Source organism: Perca flavescens, chromosome 7 (genome assembly GCF_004354835.1).
Source record: "Perca flavescens isolate YP-PL-M2 chromosome 7, PFLA_1.0, whole genome shotgun sequence".
In the NCBI taxonomy this organism is placed as follows: Eukaryota; Metazoa; Chordata; class Actinopteri; order Perciformes; family Percidae; genus Perca; species Perca flavescens.
In genome coordinates, this window is record NC_041337.1 from 16,388,274 (window position 1) to 16,408,038 (window position 19,765).

The following is a 19,765-nucleotide window of genomic DNA, read 5'->3' on the forward strand; positions in this document are numbered from 1 at the left end:
TGTGTTGCTAGCCAAAGCAGGGGCTAAGGGAAATAGCTGTGGTCAAACCATAGTCCTTGAAAGACAGGAGGAGAGGAAAGTAAGAACACAGAGGAGGACAAAAAAAATTGAAAAGTAGAGCACTTTCAGAATTTGAATCATTTACCTATGTACCTACACACTCATATGTGTGTGCACAGACACATAAAGACATGCACATGCACAAACACGCACTAGGACTGTTCCAGCTGAGGTGCCATGTGTTATAATGCGCTGGTGGGAATGCGCCACTGCACGTTAATTCTCCCTTCACGCTTGCGTTGAGGAACACAGAGCCTCTAATTGATGCTAAACAAACTGCTGACCCAGACTCAGGATGAAGGTCTGTCACTGATGCACACGCAGAAACACACACTGGTACACAAACCATAAAATAAACTATTTGCCCCAAATTCACAAAACGTGAAAATGCTCAACTCCAGCTGAACAAATCCAAGGTTTCCTAAATTGTCACACACACTTTTTTATGTTCTATAAGAGGCTTATAAGTGCAGAGCTTAAAAGTCATCCATTGCATGCACAAGAATGACACACCTAGGTGGCAATGTCCTTGGTTTTTTTTTTAGGTACATTTGGGAGTGTGTGTGTGTACCTTCTGGAGGGTGTGGGGGCCTTAGAAGTTAAACTCCTACTCATCCTTGTCACACACAAACACAGGCATACATACACACATGCCGGCCCCTAAAGGAAGCTCCAGGGAGGCACAACGACGCCTTTTTGCGGGGCAGATTTCCCATGTCTCCCTGCTCCAGCAAACAGATAGATCATCTCAGCAGTCTGCTGAATGAAGGGCAAGTGCATGCACGCCATGCAGAGAGAGAAAAAGAGGGAGGGAGAGAGTCAAAGAGTGGGAAAGAAGTTAAAACCCAAACCACTTCTTTCCTTTCTCTTTTCACACTTTCCCCTTGTCTCATGTCTCCCATGTCTTTCCCTCTCTCTCTCTCTCTCTCTCTCCCTCCGTACACTCCCCTTTTTCTCTCCCTCTCTCCGCAGAGGAATCCAGTCTCTCCGTTGGGATTGGAGCTCTTTGAAGGTGATCCAGAACTGTACTGCTCGCTGCCTCTGCTCTCCTCCCTACCTCCACCTACCCCCACCCCTCTACCCTGCACCCTCCACTCCCACCCCTCATCCCTCAGGGGGCCTGGATCCCGCTCAACCGAGAGCAGCCATGCTCTAAATCCAGGCCCAGGCTTAACACTCCTGCCGCAGGCCTTGCTGATTGTCCCACTGCACCACAGAGAAACAGAAAGGTGGGGGGCCTGGGAAGAGGAAAGCAAGGGGGGAAATGACAGAGGAAGAAACAAGGGAGTTGGGGGGTAAGAGGTGTGTTTGGTCAAATATGTTTTTGAGAGATTATCAGGGAGATGCTGCAAACTTTCTCTAAATCCAGCTCTCCCCTTCCTCACCGATCATCTCTCCCTTTTCCCCTCTCTCCTTCACATAACTGTTTATTTTCCCTTTCATTTCATCCTCACACTCCCTCCCTTTTTCCATCTCACTTCCCCTCTCTTCCCTCCATCCTAAAGGCAAGCTCCTTGCAGACTCGTCGGACTGGTTTCTTTGGCACACCTCGAACACACAAACACACACTTACACACAAAAACACCAACTTACACTCAGACACATACCCCTTCACCTTAAAAGAGGGTCCTTTACTCAACGCCTCGAGCAGGAAAAGACAGAGAATGACAAACAGACAGAGGAGGAAAAAAAAGAGAAAGACACAGATAAATGGTGGGAGTGAACTGAAGACATGTGCATTCCTTTGGCTGGCCTGGCTCGGGAGCACAGGAGACGTGTTGCTGGCTGTTTGGTTTATTATCCCTAAGCCATATGGGTTGGCAAGCTTTTGGGGCGTGTTAGGATACATTTGTGTGTGTGTGTGTGTGTCTCAGGGTAAGGCAGAGAGTGTGAATATACTTACATTATGTCTTTTATCACCTACAATACGCATCTGTATGTGTGTGTTCCAGGCAACAATAACCAGAGAAACCACACTTCCAGATTATTGCTTTCAATAAAAGATAAGTAGCTTCCAGTACCTCTTAGCCTACATACCAATTTATACCGCACATTCATACACATGCACACACAAGCAAATTTACACAAGTTGGTAATTCCAGTTATTTGTGACATTAATTGATTGCAATTTAATTGTAATCACATGATGGAAGGTACCGTGCAGTTGTCGTTTTGATACGGCTCCATTTGATATTTGAGGATAGTTCAGGCTTACAGTATTGCATCATGAGTGCAATTTTCATAGCTGTGGTCATTATTTATATCGGTTATGATAACATTGTACCCACAAAAGTAATTGCTGAGTTGTGGGAATGCGGTGACATCCAATGAGGGAAAAAAAAACACAAATGGTCGGACAAAAAACAGAAAGCAAACGGTTTAGCCAGATTAGGTCAACTACTTTATGTGCAGGTAAAATCCAAAGCGAGTGCACCTAAAAGGCAGTAATAATCCCTCTGTGAGCGTTCACAACTACATTAAGTAACATAGTAACATTTGTTGTCCTGTATGTAGTAGATATTCAATTCAATTTTATTTATAGTATCAAATCATAAAATAGGTTATCTCGAGACACTTTACAGATAGAGTAGGTCTAGACCACACTCTATAATTTACAAAGCCCCAACAATTCCAACAATTACAGTAATTCCCTCAAGAGCAAGCAGTGCGACAGTGGCGAGTAAAAACTCCCTCTTGGGAAGAAACCTCGGACAGACCCAGGCTCTTGGTAGGCGGTGTCTGACGGGCCGGTTGGGGGTGTGATGAACAGTGGCGATAATAGTCAAATTAATAATGGAACAGTGACTGGATGTAGTGGGAAGCTGCAGGGTTCAGCAGGACGCAGCAGGGTTCAGCAGGAAGCAGCATGACATTGCAGGGCACCGCTGAGCTCAGCAGGGAGTGCAGCAGGACCACGGCGACAGCTGGAACCAGGATCTTGGTGCCAACGTTCTCCAAGGAAATACGCTGGGGGGAAAAACATAAGGACTCCGGGGAGTAAACTCCCCAGAAGCTAGGATTAGTAACAAGCATTTCTGGGACGGGATACACACAAATAGTAATAGTAATAGTAATAGAAAGGGAGAGGAGAGAGCAGCTCAGTGTGTCAAAGGAAGGAAGGAAGTCCCCCGGCAGTCTAGAACTATAACAGCGTAACTCTAACAGCGTAACTAAGAGAGACAGGTCATAAGGAGAGGTAGCTTTCTCGGGCTTAGAACTCTCCCCCTGCCGGATCGGGCTTGGCTGGCCTGCCTCCCTCTACTTTATGTATTATTAATCTAACAATTATGAAGAGAAGCAGGTGGGCCAGTTAGGTGAACACTGCAACTCCTCACTCCCTAACTATAAGCTTTATCAAATAGAAGAGTTTTAAGTTCATTCTTGAAAGCGATTACAGTTTCTGTCCCCCGAACCCAGATCGGGAGCTGGTTCCATAGGAGAGGAGCCTGATAACTGAAGGCTCTTGCTCCCATTCTACTTTTAGAGACTCTAGGTACCACCAGTAACTCTGCATTCTGGGAGCGCAGTGCTCTAGTGGGACAATAGGGTATTAGGAGCTCTTCTAGATATGATGGTGCTAGACCATTTAGAGCTTTGTAGGCCAAGAGAAGGATTTTAAACTCAATCCGGGATTCAACAGGAATCCAGTGCAGAGAAGCTAATACAGGAGAAATATGATCTCTTTTCTTAGTTCTTGTGAGAACACGCGCTCCAGCATTCTGGATCAGCTGGAGAGTCTTAAGGGACTTATTTGAGCAACCTGACAGTAGGGAATTACAATAGTCCAGCCTGGACGTAACAAATGCATGGACTAGTTTTTCAGCGTCGTTTTGAGACAGGATATTCCTAAGTTTGGCAATGTTACGAAGATGAAAAAAGGCTGTTCTTGAGGTTTGTTTTAGATTGGCATTAAAGGATATATCCTGATCAAAAATAACTCCTAAATTTCTGACAGTAGTGCTGGAGGCCAGGGCAATACCATCCAGAGTAGCTATGTCTTTAGATAATGAGGTTCTGAGGTGTTTAGGTCCCATTACAATAACTTCAGTTTTGTTAGGGTTTAACATCAGAAAATTATAGGTCATCCAGGATTTTATATCTTTAATGCACGCTTGAAATTTAGCTAGCTGACTGGTTTCGTCTGGTTTGATTGACAAGTATAATTGGGTGTCATCCGCATAACAGTGAAAGTTAATTGAGTGTTTCCTAATAATATTGCCTAGAGGAAGCATATATAAGGAGAATAGAATTGGTCCAAGCACTGAGCCTTGAGGAACCCCATGGCTAACTTAGCGTACTTGGAGGATTTATCATTAACATTAACAAATTGAGATCGATCAGAGAAATAGGACTTAAACCAGCTTAGAGCAATTCCTTTAATGCCAACCAAGTGTTCCAATCTCTGTAACAGGATTGAATGGTCAATAGTGTCAAATGCAGCACTAAGATCTAGAAAAACAAGTCCTTTGTCTGCAGCAGTTAAAAGGTCGTTAGTAATTTTCACCAGTGCCGTCTCTGTGCTATGATATATGTTTAAGTTTGCTTATATTTCTTTAGTTGTATGTCTGTATCTGGATTGATTCTAAGTAGGTTTAGCAAACCTAGAGATGTGTTTAACACCTTTCTGATCATCCGATTACCCGTGCTTGTTGCCATTGGACTTCATTTTAGCGATGTTGCCTTATTCCCTAACCGTACAAATTATATTTATATACAACAGATAGATTCATTCTAACCGCCCCAAAAAAATATTTCTAAACAGTGGCATAACCAGAGACGAGGTCAAACATGGGTAAATATTGGAGATGCATTTAAACAATAGAGACAGCTTAGAGCCTCAAAGGACACCAAGTTGACTAATTTCCTCCAGAGCAGGTAAGCGTTAATCTTCATTCATTTATATCACGGCTAACGTAGGGATAGTCATTTTCATTCATTTCAACATTCATGTGCTCGCAATACATTATGTATATATATATATATATATATATATATATATATATATATATATATATATAGTTAGGTACTCACAAAAAAATGTAGACAGCCAGTGAAGTGATCCTGACTGGTGCTAACGCCGACATATGCCAGAAACCGCAAGTTTGACTTCCTCTTAATGAAAACATGCAATTTAACTTTGGCAAAACACCCCATAGCCTGAATAGTTGGATTGGGACACGCTGTCAGTTGGGCACAAAGCACCACAAGGTCTTTTTAACGGTTGTTGTTGTTACAGTTAGTTAATAAAAGGTGACTGTCAGGCAGGTACAGAGCTCCGCGAGAGCTCAGGCTTTTATAACCGTCAACATAGCAGCATCTAGCAACTCCGCTGTGGAGTAATGTCTGGCAATGCGAGACTAGCATCAAGCTAACATTGACATTGTGTGACGTTGGGTTTAGCATTCTCAACCTGGCAACCCCCGTGAACTTTGATGCTGGGGAGGAGGGGCGGGGGGTACGACTCTTTTCAGTATTTTGAATTTGGACTGCAGTAACCATTTTAAACGCTGTCAGTATTACATATTGAGCCTTTAAACATTTATGGTTATGTTTAGGCACTGGCAGCACTTGGTTAAGGTAGGAAAAGGATTGTTGTCAGGTTTAATGCAATAAGACACGTGTTTATCAAGATTTGACAAAAAACATGATCTTTCCTCAGCCTTAACCAAAGTGCTTTTGTTGCCTAAACCAAACCACAGACGGAAAGTGTGGATGCAAACTCTGGTCTCTGGTGTCAAAGTCTTGAACCTTTCATCTGGATCACCTCCCTCACAACTCATAAATGTTGCTCATCATCCCTTTAAAAAAAAACAAATGTTGCCTCTGAACATAATCCAGGCAGCGATTACGTTTTTCATCACAACTTAATTGGGAAAACAATTTAGATATATATAGAAGTATTTACTAGGAGACAGTATTGGTGTTCCCAGAACTTGTGACTACATTGTTATTATTCTCAATAGGAATGATGGCTGAAGCTAGAAAAATAAGACTTTTCTGCATTTCTCAGTTTTTTCCTCTGTCCATTGAAATTCTTCTGACTCTGTTACTTTCATCTTAATCACCTCTTTCTGGCTTCTCCCTGTTCTGCCCCTTCAACGTCACAAGGGTCAGCAGCGCTGTGCACGCTGACTGGAGTGGGACGGGTGCTGAAGGTGTGTGCCTTTTGTGCATATGTGTGTGTAGTAGGAGCAAGCTATCTATAGCCTGTGTATCCCTGGGGATTTGAGTCTTAAACTCCATATTCATGACACATCACTGTGGGGATTAGAAGGGCATCATCAGATAGAGGGGCTTACGTCAGCGGGCACGCGCGCGCGCGCGCGCGCACACACACACACACACACACACACACACACACACACACACACACACACACACACACACACACACACACACACACACACACACACACACACACACACACACACACACACAGAAAGAAAACAACACATATACACACTCACAGCAGCAGTCTTACCCTGAAAAGCATAGCATGTACACTTTCCAGGAAGTTCTTCACTTACTTCTGAAGGAAGTGTCTTTCTTCCATACATGCACAGCTGGTATGTTATGGCAGAGCAGCCAGGATAATTGCTTTGTATCACTAACCGGAATAGTTCAGTGTTAATTTGAGCGATGATTATTTACCTATTTGAAACTACTTTAACAGCCTCCAGCGTTCGTCTCGCATAGCCAATTCAAACACTTCGAGCTGGATGAGAACAAACCAAAATGTGTGAGGTGGAGGTGGAGTGGGTGTGCAGGAACCACGTGGAAGCTGATCTGCAGGGGAGGTGGAAAGGGAGGGGGTGTTAGAGTGCAGGCAACATGGATCTATGTTGTGATTGTTTGTTCATGGTTATGTGTGCATCCATGTGTGTGCATGTTTGTGTGTGTGTTCTTATCTCCTCTGGCCCACAGCAGCAGGAGCATCAGAGGAAGCACAGCCTTTCCTTCCTGTGCCTTTCACACTGTCACAACACACATGAGCCATAAAACTCTGTGGCTCCGGCTAACGTATAGAGAGAGAGAGAGAGAGAGAGAGAGAGAGAGAGAGGGGGGGTGAGTGCAGAACATGTGTGTGTGATTTGTGGCATACAGCACATACCATTTAATTGACATAATCTCCTTCTTCTGTTTGGCGCAGAGTTGTTTTCTACTGGGAGGACAAACAGGGAGCATTTGAGGGCGAGATGGAGAAACAGCTGAGGTGAGTAGGGAGGGAAAATGGCCTAGCAGCAGTAGAGGGTACTGGGACAGTGGATGTTCAGTATGGGCTGGTGCCCTCCAAGGGGGAGCTGAGGAAGGACACTTCTCTATACCCTACATTCTGCACCTGGTGCTGGGCTCTGGCAGGCAGCCATTCTCCTGCTTCACCCTGTGTTATCCATCCACTGCTCAACAGCACCTCAGCCTCCCTCGGTCGTCCCTCTCTGTCAGTCCCAGAGTTGTCAGCAGCGCTATCATTCACAGAGGCCCACTGAAAGATTTAATAATTGAGAAATGTTATGGGTGAGTAATTGTCAATTTCTGGTGTGAAATGTGTTTGTGTAAATTCGTTTTATGGAAATCATCCTCATTTTGTAGTTATATGCTCTTTATCTCTGTCTGCATGAATGACACAGCATCATCAAGGAGAACGGGTGGAAGAAGATTGAGACGGCCTTTCAAGTACCAGGTGATACAACTTGACACAAAGAAAAAAACTCTTAACGTACAGTGAGAATGATGTTGATTTCGAATGCGTTTCAACTGTCTAGTCTCAAACAGTCGAGGATATTTACTGAAACGTTTTGAAGCAGCCTATGCACCTTTTGCTCACAGTTTACTTCAGCGCAGTATAGCAGCGATAGTCCTCTCTGCTTCAGATGAAAACTCTCTGCTAAAGTCAGACAAAATTATTACACTTTTATAAAATACAACATTAATTCCTGATTAAAGAGCCATATCATCTGCTTATAATCTTTACAAATCAGTTTCTTGGGGTTATTATTGTTATTGGTAGATGATGTTTACATTTGCTCCATTATCAGTGGACATACTGTATCACATGCACATGACTTATCAACTCTCATGTGAATATGGCCTTCTGGAGTCTGTCAAACATCACATCCACTGATCCTTCGGCTACATTTACAAATGCTGTACTAAAGAAATAGATGTATAACCGTTCTTAGCTTGACATTCATCAAATGAAGTGTTAAAACCTTAACATTGTATTTTTCAGTGACAAACAGCTAGCTAATGTGCCATTACTTGATGTTATAACTATGTCAGCATAAGCTTGCCAAAAAAAGTAACTTTTGCTCAAAACAAACTGTTTTATAATAATTCCTGCGCAACCACAAGAGGTTAAATAAGGACATATCGTGCCAGGCTTACATATAGAAGCTTTGAAAACGTATTCAATTAAAAAGCACTCTACATGTGGCCTTTCATCTTTCAGTATTGATAACTGGCTTTGCCCTGAAAGATGACTTGATTCAAAAGTACGGTTAACCTTGGTATTCTACGTTTTTTTAAGTATCATATAATACTCACCTCTTGAAGGCTTGAGAGGTGGCTGTTAAAAGTTTGTAGCTTGCTCCTTTGTAGAGGACTACAGGTGTAGTCAGCTTGGAATAAATAAGTGTCAAAACTTATGACAATTACAAAAGAACTTATCAAATTGCCTCCTGATGCATGTTCTACATATTATACGTTGATCTGTACTGTATGTTTAGTTTCCAACAATGCTTTCTTTGTTTATAAACTGTAGCCTATAATATGCTACTTCTGGCAGAGTTTTGGTGCAATGAGAAGTAAGAACTTAGCAACAGTGCTAGGCTGTGTGGGGATCTTGGCATAGTGGCCACGGTCGGAAATGCAGGTCACATGACGTGCATGGGCCCAAAAAGATTTTTTCCAAAGCTACATTACCACAAAACAAGAAGGTGCTGGATGCAATATCTTTTGATTACAAAGACCCAAAGAGAAGGTGATCAAAAAATGAATACATTAGTCACAAAAACTCCAAAATGCTTCTTTGCATTATTATTGTACAACTTAAGCCATTAGGTCCAACAAAAATCAAAGACTCGGTTTATTATTTTTAGGCCATTCATATGTCGAAGTATCAACCGCCTTACAGCACTTGTGTAACGTGAATTCTCCAAAACAGAAATAGTAATAGGCTAGTGGATCATTTGAGAGTGATAGAAACACTGCCCTAATCAAGTAAAATATACAACAAACTGTACATAACTTATTTTTGGTTTACACAACTAGTGCGATTCCCGTTTGGAGTATGTGCCTGTTCGGAACAAGCTGAATTCTTTAGTACACACAATCGTATGTGTATTGTTTTAATTACAATGTGCAGAACGACGTTACGTTGCCTATTTATGTCTATTTATTTCTATTTTTCATTGTTAATCAGCATCAATAGAGGTCGCCATTGTTGTTTATGTGTGTGTGACGTCAAAAACTGTAACTGGGAGTACAACGATCTGGCACAAGTTCACGGGTAGTAAGTTAGGGGTGTGACTGCCGTTCCAGGGCACTTTCACGGGTAGAAGTTGTGAAAACAGGAGTTACGGGTTGCTTGGAACGCGCCACAACTTATGATAGTCTCGTAACACGCGGTTCAATCAAGCGTGGCTGTGGCTTATCTAGAGATTTGGCTAGTCCCTTTTTTCTCATCTAGCTGTCACACATCCAGATAGCGATGTGGCCTGGGCAGGGGGAGCAGGGAGCCCAGCTCAGCCAGCTGGGAAAGCTACAGCACGCAGAACGGTGGGAGAAATGTGTGCAACCGCCGGCAACAAAACAACGTGCTGGAAAGCCCATCAGACTGGGTGTTCATCTAACGTGTGTTTGCGTATGATTAATTTCATAATTTACATTTAGGGTAGACAGCAATCAGTTTCTGGGCGATGATCACTTTTTGGCCGGTCAACCCGGAAGCCCACTGCAAAGACATGCCGCTTTCAGTTCTGTTTAGGGATGTAGCAACTCCCCGCCCCCGCTGCTGTAATGCACATGCGGAAGACAGACACATACACAGTGATTCCTTGATTTATAGTTGGATATACCAAAAATCTAAACACACAATATCTAAAACTGTGGGAAATGGGACATAAATGTGTACACAGGTGGTGTTGTACTACACACACGTGTGCACACACATGCAAACACACTCTTTCCATAGAGTACTGAAGTGGGAAAGGTGCCAAACCAACACTTCATTTCAATTTAAAATCCAAGGCCTGACTTTGACCTTTCAACACAAAACTAGTTATAGACTCTTTCTCAGCTGCTCCTCTTTCTCTCTCTCTCTCTCTCTCTCTCTCTCTCTCTCTCTCTCTCTCTCTCTCTCCACACCTGTTATGCTGCTTGTCAACACACACACTCCTCATCTTCATCTAGCCTAGGATTTCAATCAGATTTTTTCTTTTTCATTTCTGCAATTGCATACATCCTCAAACCTCATCTTCTGACGACTTCCTAAGTCTTATCATGAGTAACCGTAAGTATGTGACTTGCACAGCTCATCCTTGGTTACTTCCTGTTTCCTGTGGCCTTTGAGCAGCGCTTCCTGTCTCTGTGAGTTGTGTGGAATGTCACTTTTCATCATTACGGGACATTGACACATCTGTCACAGAAAAATGTGAGAGCGTTTCTCTCCTCTGTTAAACTGTCAACACTGATTGTGCGAAAAAGAGAAAAAAATAGAGGTAGGGGAGAAAGTGAGAAAAGTGACAAAAAGGGTGTGGGTAGAGGAATGAGTTTGCAACCAATAAGGACACTTTTCATCAATATTTGCATACTTGCATACTAGAGATTTTCAAAATGAATTTCACTAATAATGCCAAAGATCCCTGTAGGTATACCTTTAGGAAACATTTAGGGAAATTTTTATTTATTTCAGGATGTGCTAGTGACAGAACCAGTGATGTAAGACCATCGGTAGTATCACAGAATGAGATTTTCAATCATTTCTCACTTCATCTTCCTAATGTTAAGTTTTCTGATCACCAAATGGCAGTTATGCAACGCCAGTGATGGGAAGGGAGTGTGTTGCTCTAAGCCAGAGGAAGGGCGTGTGAGTGTAAAATAACACCAAAAACTACACCAAAGGAAGAGAAGGAGATGGAGAAAAAAAAAAAGTGGGAGGAAAGTGGGAGATGGAGAGGGGGGTACCCAGGCGGGTGCTCCAAAAACCTGTCAAGGTATTTCCTTCTGAAAACACAAACTTTGTGGGACTGTACAGAGAGAGGTGTGCCGACACACACACATACACCCACACACACAAAATTCAACATATCATGCTAAAAATACACATAAGTGGTCAACATTACAACTTTGATTTAATGCATTCTTTGATTGTGTAGGTCTCGGGCCAACTCCCGTTTTCCTGTGCAACAGTGTCTGTCGTCCACAGCTGTATGCTAAAACACACACACACACACACACACACAAACACAACTTAATGAGGCATCCAATACCCCCACAAGCTCCAGATTTTGTTAGCTTCCTAGCCAGTGTCCAAGTCACCCGGGATCTCATGCCTGTAACACCCCCCGGTCCAGATAAACTCAGTCACGCATGTACACACACAATCACACTATTCCTTCATTTGGTCAACGTCTCCTCACTCTTAATTCTACCATGCATTTGCCTGCATGCTCTCACTTAAATATGTATACACACACACACACAAACTTTGTCCCACTGCTCTCTTTCTACGCCAGCTGTAGTTCACCCAATGTGTTTACATAGTCTGCTGAACCAAGATGAAGAGAGGGAGAGAGAGAGAGAGAGAGAGCGAGAGAGAGAGAGAGAGAGAGAAAGAGAGAGTGAGTGTGTGTGAGAGTGTGTATTAAATGGACAGACCAGGGCTGTTTGTCTGGAGGGGCTTTCCTGTTCTCAAAGGAAATGGTAAAAGAGGGGGAAACCAGGAACAGGAATGGGGAAAGCAAAATGAAAATAAACGTTAAACGTTAAAGAAAAGTTAATGGATGCTCATGGAAACATCTGTCCTGCTGTTCAGATGAGCCACAAAACAGCGACAATCTTCTCTTTTCCACACTCCCCGCTGCAAGTTAGATCACAGATTAGACTGATGCAAACCTACGGGGTATCATAACAGTGATTATGATAGCATTTTGCATTTGGCCTCCTGTGGTTGTTGACTCACAGGCAAAAGCTCAGTGTGGACTGCGGTCTCTTCATGGGAAATGTCTCGACCTTTCCCACCATTTTACCTATAGTGTTTTCCTGTTGCAGTGCCATGTTGTGTTGCCACTGTGGTGAGTTTGGGTGGGTCTGTAGTGTGTTGTGTGTGCCCTCTGGTCATGAATGTGGTTAACACTTTGTCTGTCCTGGCTGTCTGTCTGGACCTGTAAACAACACTGAACCACTAAATATTGATTTAAAGCTGCTAATTACTCCTCCGTTTCCTCAGATAAAGAAACCAGTAGTGAAAAACAAGTTTTCTAACGTTTTAATGACCTCTTGTTCTATCTAATTCTTTTATTTTGCCATCAGTTTTCCTCTCGTCCACTTTCCTCCTTTAGTGCAGCATATTTTAGATGCTGCACTCTTATGTGTGTTTCTCACTGGATAATTGACAAAGATTCAAACATATTTTAGTGTGGATATACTGTAAAGCAGTTCTAATAAGTCAGCATTTCTTTTACATTTCTAGCAGCAACGTTACACTCTTTCCACTCTTACACCTGTACCAGAGTCCCGCGGCAGGTAAGAATGCAGCTATCTGGTCAAAAATGTATTTCACTTCAACCCTAACCCTGGTCACCGGGAGGTTACCAGACAACCAGGTAAGCCTCCACTGAGTTACTGCCCAAAAAAATTGCAGCACATAACAACGTTTTAGATTTTGTAGAGACTGAACCGTAATACCGTACAAGATTTAACATGTGAGTTTGTAAGCTTTACAGGTGCTGTTAGGCAGACTGTTTTTTTAACCTGTGGACAGCCAGGCTAGCTGTTTCTCCCCCTGGTTCCAGTATTTATGCTAAGGTAAGCACATCACCTGCTGTCTCTAGCTTCATATTACACATACAAATATGAGATTGGTATCAATCTTATTTGCGTATTTCCCAAACTGTTGAGCCATGCATTTAATTGCAGCTGTGTACAATTTAACATCTGTTCAGGTTGGTTAAGACTTCTTTGGTTGTTGGCTGAGCTCAAGTCGCAATACCTTAAACTGAAAGTGAGAGTATACTAGTAGTGTAGTAGTGTGTAAATATTTGAATGTGGGTCACAGGTTCTACATTAACGGTACAGGTTGGTCTCCTCTGTCTTTGTACCTCTACTCCCTGCTATGTTGAGTCATTTCCTTTGTGGTGTTGTAGTGATACTGAGGGTAAGAGCTGTCCACTTCTTACTCCTCCTCCTCTCTCCCCCTGTCATACAGTACGACGTTGTCCCTTCTCCAACAGCCCCTGCTACATTCTTTCATCTGTAACCCTTTTATAATATTATTTTTTCATAATATTCTACTCTCGTCCCTCCTGCTCCTTTTCCCCGTCTCTCACCCTCTCCCTTCTGTTCTCTGTATGTATAGCAGAGTGAAGGGCCTCTCAGCAGCATGTTTGACCTGTGATAAGGATTGGGGGGGGCAAATGTTGTTGCTCAGTGGAGACGAGCACACACTGTTCAGATCCTTTTCAGAGCAATATGTGCAAATGCACAAACACACATTAAAGAGTCAGAGAAAGTCTGAGAGAGTGTGAGAGGTGGCGAGAGAGAGGGATGCGACATATAATTGTGCTCTAATGAAACATAAACAGTGCAGTCTGAGGGAGTGTGTCTGGGCAGGGGCCCTGGCTGGCCTAAAGGCTCTGCTCTCCTAGGCTCTTAATTATGACTGAGGAGGTAAGTCACGCCTCCTCTAACCCGTCACCAAATACTCTAAGTATTGTAAATATTGTGTGTGTGTTTGTGTATCTCTGTGTGTTTATGTGTGCTGTATGCGTCAGAGAAAAGTACAGAGAACGTGGACTTTGCGGGAACCAACTGTTCTGTATGTTCTCCTGATCGGTTCCATTCCCCACTGTACAACGTCAGATACAACGTGGCCAGGTCATGTTTGTAAATGAGAAGTTGTTCTCAAACAGCTTACCTGGATAAATAAAGGTTTAAAAAAAACAAAAAAAACAACGTCAAGCCGCACTGCAGATGCCCACCTGTCTTTTTACGCTCAGTGGTGGTCACATTCAGTTGAAGCACTGTCTCTTTATTAACCTTGTACTTTTCCTTCTCTTTAGTCCTGGTAAGAAAAGAGCAGCTGTCACATACCTCTGTTTCAGGGGTCACACTTGCCATCGAGGAGTGACTGTCCTTTTTTTTCTAGCTGGTTTTCTATGTGTCTCGCTCCCTTGGGACCCCTCACCGCCAGACAAGACCTAAAGAAAATGTAAAAATATGCAATTAAAATAACTGATAACTCTCAGAAAGGGAAAAAACGTAGAAATGCATGCTCCAGTTTGTTCTGTAAGCTTGTTGCGTCGTCGTTTATTTGAATTACAGTAGGTGTGTGTCCATACAACGTACATGTGTGGGAATGTGACTTGCGGCCAAGCAAGGTTTAACTAACAGAAGGGTATTCCCAGCCAAACAGTCTGGCCACAAAACCCAGACTAACTAACCTCAGTGTCTGGGTGGCTGGTCTGAACCTTGCTGTCAAAGTCCTAATCAGCCAGCACATTACACACTATTATGGTTACAGTGAGGGAGGGAGAGGGTGAGGAAGAGAGCAAGAGAAAGATCAAGAAAGAAAGAAAGAAAGAAAGAAAGAAGAAAGAAAAAGATAATTCAGTTTGTGCAACTGTTGCACAGTTGATAGTTTCATTAATTTTTTTCTTGGCATGTTGTATGTCATGTCATGTGAGACAGAGATGAAGAAAAAGCCCATTATTTAACACCTGTTAACTTTTGTGTCTTCACTTTCTCACACTCCTTTTCTCTCCTCTGTTTCTGTTGTTTCCTTTCCCTGTGAACAGACAGGTGAGACTAGAAGCACTAGCCAGGAGGCCCTGACCCTTGACCTCTCATCTCTGACCTTGGATCATCAGCTGGGCTGCTCCGGGTGGCCAAATGAACTGACCTGACCTCAACCGTATCAGTGACCCCGGGTCACTGCCAGTTGTTATTTGACTGCAACAGTACACAACAAGCCCGGGAAAGAGACAGAGAAGACGACCAATGGAAGACGTACCCAAGTATAAGTGACTTAAGTAAAAGTACCAATTCATTAATGTAGAAATACTCCATTTTAGATAAGTACAAATCCTGAGTGCAAAATCCTACTTAAAGAGGCTATGATCGATAAATGGTTTCGAACAATCAAAAATGTGAAATGGGTTGTTCATAATGGTGAACTTCTTGAGTATTATCACCTACAGTAAATCTGTTTAAGGAGCTTTATAGTGAGTTTCAGCGCATTGTTTTTCTGCCCACCCTCAACTTTACTGTTTAGGTTCACTCTCACCGCTCTCATATTGCCACTTTCAGGGGAGGCAACTGTTTTATCTGATAAAGCTCTAAGAAACATACTGTACATTACCTGACCAGCATTAAACGACAGACTGACACAGTTACAGTAGCAGTAGGTGAACATATTGGAGCATTTAGCAGCTAAAGCTAGTATTAACTACTATACTACTGTATAAAAAACAAATAAAATTTAGTCCAGTAGTTCCAAACTGAGGGCCCCCTTCTTAGGGTTACACAATACATCTGGGGAGAGGTAAACAGGTATTTAAATGAAACCATCAGAGAAGTTTAGAAGAGAAAATATCAATTTGCTTGCTCTAACAACTCCTATACATCTGAAATGTGACAAGGGACCCAACTAGACACAGCTTTTTTGTAGAGTCACAAGTCACTAAGGTTGGGAGCTGCTGGTTTAATATATAAACTATAGAGGTCAAATACATGTAGTGGAGCGAAAAGTAAGATATTTCCCTCCAGAATATGGAGTAGAAGTATAAAGTAGCATAAAATGAAAATAATAAAATCAAGTATAAGAACCTCAACAATGTACTTTAAGTACAGTACGTGAGTAAATTAACTTGATATGTTACTTTCCACTACTGTGAAGAGGAGCGCTAAACAAGCTTCCACAACACACCAGCTGAAAAAGTGTGCAAAATGCCTCCTCTACATTTGTAATTGCATGTTTTCTCCCCACATACCTGTTATTACACACTGCCTACCACTCATCTCTCTCTCTGAGGCAATGCTCACGCTAACCATAATGAAGCATGGCTCTAATGATTTACTACTGCTTAGTATTAACACGTGCAGTAACAGCTACAGGCATTACCAGTGACAGTGAAATGATATCTTTATCAAGCCAACTCAAATTATATGGGATTAAGAAAAGCATATATTCGATGAAATGCATTTTAGGCAAGACTTTTGTCTTCCACTTAAATGTTTATAGAGCTCAACATTTTTCAATATTTGAAGAGATCAACAGTATTAGGCAACAGTGTTATGCCAGCACAGGTATAACTGCAAAGGCCTACTGTAAGTTCTCTTTGAGCTTTGCATCAGGCCGACAAATGTGAAATGGAAAAGTGTTTGTCCTTTGATTTATTTACATTTGTCTTGACTGACTGACTGCATGTGCCTCCCAAGGACAGAACTTACAGGAGAGAAAGTGTGCGTATGTGGATTAATTTGCATAAGTAGGCCATTGGTTCCTAATGGAGGCGTTTTGTTCAGGCGTTAACAAGGTGTCTCGCTGGGGCTCTCGTTCATTCTCTCGTTCCTTCCTGTCGTCCGCTGACTCTGACGTCCAGGCAATCAGCGCTGCATTTGGGCTCTCTCTTTGTGTGATTTACGACCTCCCAGATTCATTTAAAAGCCATTGTTCTCCTCTGACGGATACCACGGCCCCCTCTGCTTCCACACTCTCGCTTGCAGACCGACCCCACACACACACACACACACACACACACATTTTTACACAGCCACCGCTTACTTTATCTCTCACTCACTCACCCACTTGCTCAATCAACACACACACACACACACACACACACACACACACAGTGCCCATCTATCATGGAGCGATACAGGAGGAGATTGTTATCCCGGTAACCGTATTAACCCACAGATCCCCAACACTGGCTGATCCAGCAGTGAATTAAGACACAGGACCAAGGGAAAGGAAGAAAGGGGAATGATGGAGAGGAGAGGCGAGGAGAAAAATTAAGAAACAAAGTAAAAGAAAACCAATATCTGATACATTTGTTCTCATTCATATTTTCATTCATATCTGTCATATGCCGCCTTTGACCACAACGTAAAGAAGATGAAAAGATGGCCAAACGTCTCCTGTCTCCTCTACTGTCTTGTTTTGCTGAAGAAAATTGTCTGTCAGCGAGGCGTGTGTAAATGAATCAGGACACACCTGCACTTGATTAAGTGTGTTTAAACTGCAGATGGAAGGAGGGGGGGGCAATTTAGAGAGCAGAGGTTTTATGAGAGTAATCATCTCCAATAAGGCCTGCTTTGGAATCTCAAGCCCCCGCCCTGCACACACACACATTTGCACCTTCTAACCCTCTCAGACTCAAGACTCAAATGCTGAGATCCTTTATGCCTCTGTGTTCATTCTGGGGTTTAATAAGAGCCAACTACATTTTAATCTCATTCCTCATAAGTGGACAACTTGTATTAATTCTCCGAGATAAGGACAAGTTGGCCTCCCACAAAGCAGGCTGTTATGAGTTACAGCCTCCGCTCTGCATTTGTGTGGGAGATTCATTTCTTTCTCCGAGTTCATATTTTCATCTGGGCCTAACTGCGGCCACAGGGAGGTTTGGTGAAGGAAGAAAATACAGAGAGGGGGAGGGGGCAGGCTTGGAAAAGACATAATGATGTTACATCATTTAATGACTAACTCATACACACACAAGTGTATACACAAACACAGAAAAGAGAATAGCATGAGTTCTTACAACCATTAGGCAACTCAATTACTTTATATGAAATGTGACACAGTTACGAGTTCCAAGCGCACACCTCCGTCATCAGTAATAAAGCAGTGCAAAAATGACCAGATGGATTAGGGAAGAAGAGTGTGGAGTCATACTCCTCTCTTTTACCTTTTCATTGCTACATGACTGGAGTTGTAACACCTACTCTGGAGCAAAGTTTAGTCTGAAAGTTAAGTACCTTACAGGGCGTTTCCACAGTAGGAACTTTCCCAGTGGGTACGATATTTCAAGGTCCTATAATCCCTGTTCCACGGGTAGAACTTTCGGATGGTTCTGACTGTAAAACACATACACCAGGGGCAACTACAACTTGTGTACTGCTTCATTCAAAAACCAAGGAAGTACTGGACACAACTAGTATTACGGAAAATGTACACAGGATCAGCTACATGGCGGCTACCAGAGACAATCTGCTGCCATTCTAGCTGGCGTGTCCTGGCATGTCCGTTACAGCTAAAGTGCATCACTTTCGCCCGCTCCGTTATATTTAGTGCGCCTCGTCTTTCTTTGCAGAAGCAGCATCTCTGTGTCTGAAATTAACTTGTGACTATCAGGACCAGGGGGATATTTCTTGATGTTACTTAACTTTACAAACAATGTTATATTGTTCGCTCCTAACTACTTTAAAAAAAGAGGGATTTTAAGAGAGACAGATTGAGAGAGTTGACGTGTGAACACCGGAGTGGCAATGAGAGCAAATTGAGTGAATGAGAGAAATTAAACTGTACTTGCAAACTAATTAATCTGGGTTACATTCTTAAACAAAAATAAAATAAACACAGCAGGTCATCTACAGTACTTTGGAGTCACATCTGCGTGTCTCCTCTACATCCATTTATACATCAGAGTCACAGTAAATACAAATAACTGGATGACTGTCTTGCTGTTTACCCATTCATCAAAATTGTGTTTCAGCCGCAGCAGTCATTTTTTATCCATTATTGGTATAAACTGCCTGATCTTTATAGTGTAGTTCTTCAGATGCGATGGAAACTCAAACAGGAATGCGCAAAAGGAACTTATAGTTAAGTACCTCTGGTTCCATAGTTCTGAGAAATGTAAAAAAAGGACTATTAAAATGCAGTTGTCACTGTTATCTCCAGTCATAAGCCTCTTTCCGACCAAGTAGTTACAGGAACATAGTTATAGGAACAGTCCACTTCTAAACAGTTCTACTAACTACGCTCCCCCAAAACCAGTTTTTCCATTTGCATTTGCACTTGCCAAGTGGCGATAGGAACTGGCTGGAGGGGTAAGGGAGTGACACAAGCATGGCAACGGTCTTTATAGCGTCGTCACTTGACTTTAGCGCCACATACAACAACCAACCAGCATGGAGGAGGCCATTGGAATGTTCCTGTTGTGCCTTGCCGAGATCCTCATAACGGAGTTCGAACGGCAGCCTTTTAAAGACTAGGCTGGAGTACTTAACAGAGAAACACAGAAGACGAAGGCTCCAGCGTAATATGATTCTAATTAATATGATGGAAGAAGATAGAAGAGCAGAGCGCAACAGGCAAACGAAACAACGGGTAAGTTTAATTAGCATTAACAATTAGCTGGTTGAATGCGTGATGTTTGTCTTATGAGTTAGCATACGTAGGCGAATTGCAACAGACAGTGAAGAATATGTACTGTTTGTGTTTCAGACGTTGCTAGGTCACTAAGGGTTCCTATGCGGA

At 42.6% G+C, this 19,765-nt stretch overlaps 1 long non-coding RNA gene across 2 annotated transcripts in view; it reads right to left on the bottom strand.

Moving 5' to 3' along the window:
• Nucleotides 1-5,098: 5,098 nt before the first annotated feature.
• LOC114558442 (uncharacterized) overlaps nucleotides 5,099-19,765 on the bottom strand; it is a 91,074-nt gene continuing 76,407 nt past the window's right edge. The window contains exons 2-5 of one of the 2 annotated variants that reach the window (XR_003692963.1): nucleotides 14,371-14,477; nucleotides 7,172-7,543; nucleotides 6,712-6,846; nucleotides 5,099-6,318 (exon numbers count right to left, since the gene is read on the bottom strand). This is a non-coding gene — a long non-coding RNA (uncharacterized LOC114558442). Of the gene's footprint in view, nucleotides 6,319-6,484; nucleotides 6,847-7,171; nucleotides 7,544-14,370; nucleotides 14,478-19,765 lie in introns of those variants that run through there. The other variant, XR_003692962.1, reaches the window with a different exon arrangement.